The sequence below is a fragment of the Aplysia californica genome, unplaced genomic scaffold (assembly GCF_000002075.1).
Source record: "Aplysia californica isolate F4 #8 unplaced genomic scaffold, AplCal3.0 scaffold00271, whole genome shotgun sequence".
Classification (NCBI taxonomy): domain Eukaryota; kingdom Metazoa; phylum Mollusca; class Gastropoda; order Aplysiida; family Aplysiidae; genus Aplysia; species Aplysia californica.
This window is the reverse complement of record NW_004797541.1, coordinates 357068-362291: the sequence shown is the minus strand read 5'-3', so window position 1 is coordinate 362291 and position 5224 is coordinate 357068. Positions and strand designations below refer to the sequence as shown.

Genomic DNA, 5224 nt, shown 5'->3' with positions numbered 1-5224 from the left:
GATCTACTTAAGTACGGCTAGCCCAAGGAGTTTAGAACTACTTTTAATCTCCTTGGGCTAGCCACTTCGTTTGTGAAATCAATATAACCAACCATTCCCTTAAAGCCTGCAGAAATTGATGTGCAGATGCTCTTACTATCGATTTCATCGTTATGCAAACTTCAGTTGAAAAGCAAAATAAGCTATAAAATCTAGCAGCGTTTTACTGATCACTCTGAAGCCTACCTTCTCGTATTCAATTTAAAGTATAGATCTCCAAACCGCCAAAAGATCGAGGCCAATGGCAATGTAAATTAATGGCACGTTACAACAATGCTGGTAGTACATACCTGTGTGATTGATGCCACTAATGTTTTTGGTTTTCCAAATGCCAGCTTGCCCATGTCGTTCTAAATTCTAAAGCGGAGAAAGAATGGAGATCTCCGTCAAAGATTTTCTAGGCTAGCCTACCTTTGATTCCCTTGATCGCTTATAAACCATAAGCCTATACGCCTATCCCACAGAATTCTACACTAAGTGTAGAATTTTGTGGCCTATCCTAATAGCCTAGGCCCCTATCGGTTTCAGATCTGGCACTTGATGACTCGATAATGATAATGGTTCAAAGGCATGTGGTTATATTATGGGTAAATGAACTTAATTATTTCAATGCACATTATTTTAATCTTTTAATTTTGTCTCATCTCGGAGCGGAATGTACGTGTTTGAGGTGTTTAATTCGGTAGTAAAGTACATTAAGATAGGCCTATGTGTAGATTTGACCTCCTCTGAATTCAATCTGGCAATCACAAGCCAAAACAGAGTTTACAAAAAAGTTATTGCTATTCGTTAATTAAACACCCCAAAACCTACACACGCAGACAATGCAAGATGGGCCCAATACTTTCATTACCCTTTCATGATACATGTACCGGCAGTAACAATTGGTAGTGTGTGTGTGTGTGGGGGGGGGGGGGGGGGGGGGAGAGAGAAGTCATTCATTTGGCAAGAAACTTTCAAAAATCTGGTAGCCCTGCAGGCAGATAGATAGTCAGTAGTCAGGTAGGCCTAAGCCAAGCAGGCCTGGCCTACTTTTGTACTAGCCTAGTTTCACATTCATTCAGAGCATCGGTCACTCAGCCAGCGGGCCCTTCCGATGGCCTTTAGGCCTAAATATTTCCATAATTCGATCCCCATCATTCAGTCAGTGTCAGAGCCCAATCTTTGCAGTTATGAACAGGCCTAGGCCTAGATCTAGTTAGGTAAGCCCCTAGTTGCATTGTTTCAGTTTCAGCCGGCTTCTTTGTTGTGGCTTCTTCACCTTCAGTTCAGTCTTCACTTTCACGTGCACTGTGACTCGACTGCGGCTGCGGTCTGAAACAGACGTCGTTGTTATGCTCATATGGCGCCTTTGCCAAATGCTCGTCGTACTTTAGGCCATTTGTAGCCTAACTAGATCTAGATCTAGCCACAATCTAGACCTAGATCGAGATGTAAAAGTAGGCGGGCGAGGCGATTAGAAGGCTACGGCGAGGCTGCCAAGCAAGGGTAAGTTTTTCAGGAACGAAATGTATGTCAGACCCGGTAACCGGGAACAAAGTCACGAAGTATACAGACCCGATAGGGGAAGTCTTTTGTGATTTCGGAAAATTTCAGCGCCCAGACCCCGTAGTGTGTGTGTGTGTGTAAGAGAGAGAGGAGAGAGAGAGCAGGGGGGAGTGATCTGCTAGCAAAATATATGCCCCAGTTGGCAGGAGGGAACGAGAGAAAGGGTGGGAAATAGGTGGGGAGAAAGAAAGACAGAGACAAACAAAGAAAAAGAGAATCCGAGCGATACACAGCGACAGAGGAGAGAGAGACAGACAGACAAAGAGAGAGAGTGAGAGAGAGAGAGAGAAATTGAGAGGGTGACAGCTCGATTGAAATTATGACATTGTTCTTTTCTTCAAATCGTGATTCCTCCCTAACCAAAACGGAGCAAAAACGATGGTTCATCGAAAAGACATCCGCAATCTTCATTTAGATTTAGATCTAGGTTAGCCTCGAAACTAGATCAATGATTTATCTGTCTGTCTAGATCTAGACTTAGGCCATAGATCTAACAGTACCTAGTTCTACCCTGAGCCAAGAGGGCGCTGAAACTTTCCGAAATCACAAAAGAGCTACCCTACCGGGTCTGTATACTTTGTGACTTTGTTCCCGGTTACCGGGTCTGTATACACTCCCTTTCAGGAAAGTAAGGCCGGCGATTATGTAGATTTCCGCGTTAAATTCCGATACTACACGGGACATCTGACAAACTCTTTTATTCATATTTACAAGAATATATGTGGAGGCCACCTCTATTCTCACCCGGGGTGAGAATAGTGCAGGCGAGTCTTTTGGCTATTCTCACCCGGTGCGCGTTCACCGTTATAGCCTAGATCTAGGCCAATAAATTTTGCGTTCACCCTAAACCACAGAATTCTGCACTGTGATAACAGAAAAATTGTAGAATTCTGTGCCGTGAACAAACATTCCATTACAACTGTAGCCTACTAAAAGTGTACAATTTTGTCTGTGGGCAGTGGAGAGAGAGAGAGAGAGAGAGAGGAGTAGCGCGAGAACTTCCGGTCAAAAGAAAATGGCGTAGTTCAGCTTGATTCGAAAAGTTTAATAGCCGTAGCATCTTTGTAGACTAGAGTAGGCCCGCATCACCGCGCTACTGTTTTGGTGCGCAACCCCCGGTCTCCTGCTTTGTTTTGGATAAGAACAGCGAAAACGAGGTCATTTTCTGTGAGCATGCGCAGAATGCAGCTTATTTCACTTTCGTTTTGGAGGTTCCTGTCAACACACGTGATTCTACGGTGTCGGAAAGTTTTGCCCCTTCATATTAATGGTTTTCGTAACCGGTATCGATCAATTTACTAAGACTAAGCGCTTGAGTAGTCGATTATTTAGCACATCTAGCTAATCTAGCTCTAATGTATCGTAGAATGTATACTAGAATCGATAAATACTATCGCAGGCTGCTTCTTAATGCCCAGGAACGTGTTAGATAGGGTTGCGCACTGAAGAGGACCAAATTTGGGCAGTCCGTTTCGTGCGCAATATCGGCTTTTTTGCTATTTGGCATTGATAGTGTGGCTTCTATAGGCCCTTTGTTTGTTTTACTTATTAAGTTATTTCTCTATGACCTGCATTGTGCACTGAAACAGACTGTTTTCCTTCCATTTGGATGCATTATATTGCCATTGGAAGATGATAAGTTAATGTATTCATGTCAAAATTAATTAATATGGAAATATAATCTCCAAAATGTTCAATTTCTTCTTTTCATGTCTTTTTCTTCTTCTTTTTTGCCCTTTTCCTTAAAGAATACTAGTCTAGGTATAGTCTAATTCTTGTTTTCTTCTTTCACTTCCTTGTGTCCACAGCACCTTTCTTTTTCAATTTCTTCTTTTCACGTCTTTTTCTTCTTCTTTTTTGTCCTTTTCCTTCTAAAATACTAGTCTAGGTATAGTCTTATTCTTGTTTTCTTCTTTCCCCTTCTTGTGTCCACAGCACCTTTCTTTTTATCCATTATCAAAACACATACACAAGGTGTAAGGAAATCTCCTGTCAGGGGGCGCACAGCTCCCAAAAAGAACACGCCTAATTGACCTTGGCCTTCCATTATGGTCAGTACAGGAACTTCTTGCAAGGAAAAGAAGACAAAGCAAGGATAGAGAAAGATGAAAAGTGTCAGAAAAGAGCTAGATCTAGATCTAGAGCTGTAAACATGGTACTATTGCGCACCAAACAAGACGATATGTTGCACCAAACCAGAAACCTTGCGCACCAAACCAGACACACGTTACCAAACAAACACCACCACAACATATAGAAATTTTAAACTGCTGTTACAGTAATACGCTACACCGTATAGAGAGGAAGTTTTTCTAACTTCTGGTGAAAAAATCATGAAGATCGACCTGTAACTTCCAGAGATATCCACAAAAGATCGCTTACTGTATATCGCACCACAGGATGTACTCTACCAAATTAATTTACTTTTGTGTTTTAACATCATTTTTTAACTTTGTTTTGGTCATTTTGCTCGTCCACACCGATAGACAGTATTCAGAAAGAGACAGAGAGAGAGAGAGAGAGGGGAGGAGTAGATCTTGCGAGAACTTCCGGGCAAAACAAAATGGCGACCCGCGTAGTTCGGCTCGATTCGAACAGTGAAATAACCATAGCATCTTTGAAGACGATCAAATTAGCTTACTTTTGTGCTATAACGTAATTTTTTCTTGGCTTAAATTTTACTTTTATCAATTTGATCATCCAGGTATTCCGAAATTAGGAAAAACAGGTCTTGTTTCAAACCGGGTGAGAATAGCCTACGGTCCCAAGTCTCACCCGGGGTGAGAAGTCGATCGTATAATTTCTATTCTCACCCCGGATGAGAATAGCCACTTCCATATATGTGGAAGCAACAATTTAAGGAAAACATTTTTGGCAATCTGTATTGGATTTCATATTATTACTCTGTTTAACATTTTTGGCAATATTCTGTTTATTGGATTTCATTTTTGGATTGGATTACTCTGTTTAATGGTAAGACAAGTTCTAGGCCTAGGGCATACTTATAGGCCGATTAAAACTAGTATAGGAATTTAAAGCGGAAATCTACACAATCGCCGTAAGGCCACCTCTATGCCAGTCTACGGGGTGAGAATAGCGCAGACGAGCCATTTGAATTGATTGGCTATGGCATGGCACTTTTTCGGTAGTTCCCACCCCGCAACTGTTATTCGCCGGCTTTGGCCCCAAGAGTAGAATGGCTTTCCCCCCTGACCCAAAAATATGACAATAATTTGATGTTTTGAACACACAGTTTTGCAGACTTTGTTAGTTCCGTAACGAGCGACCACCCCATCAAACACCATAAAGAAGAGGCCTAACACTAACCCTACCCCTACCCCTGGCCCTCAGTTCTGCTCTGTCTCATAGTGGTCGCTTGTGGCTTGTTACGGAAGTCCTCCCGTTTGATATCTTAGGTCTTAGCCCGCACAAACATGGAACTGGGGGCTCTCGTGGCCTAGAAGTTAAGGTGTTGGCCTCTCATTCAAAGGTCCTGGGTTCGAATCCGAGTAGCGACCAAAAAATTTTCTTCTCTAAAATTGTCTCCTTTCACCTTCTTTCCTGTTCTCTAGCAATGTTCTGTTGTCTGCTTTCATTTCCACTTTCTGCCCCAACCCCTTCACCTCCTTTGCCCCCT

General features: G+C 42.3%; 2 protein-coding genes across 7 annotated transcripts in view; one reads left to right on the top strand and one right to left on the bottom strand.

Moving 5' to 3' along the window:
- Positions 1 to 249, bottom strand: part of LOC101854727 — a 46010-nt gene extending 45761 nt beyond the window's left edge. The window contains exon 1 of the mRNA XM_005101140.3: positions 226 to 249. The gene's annotated coding sequence lies outside the window, so the exon portion shown is untranslated. The remainder of the gene's footprint in view (positions 1 to 225) is intronic.
- Positions 250 to 1036: 787 nt separating this feature from the next.
- The window catches only part of LOC101853861 (F-box/LRR-repeat protein 15), a 29725-nt gene continuing 25537 nt past the window's right edge, over positions 1037 to 5224 (top strand). For 5 of the 6 annotated variants that reach the window (XM_005101137.3, XM_013084093.2, XM_013084092.2 and 2 more), the window contains exon 1: positions 1037 to 1527. The gene's annotated coding sequence lies outside the window, so the exon portion shown is untranslated. The remainder of the gene's footprint in view (positions 1528 to 5224) is intronic. The other variant, XM_013084091.2, reaches the window with a different exon arrangement.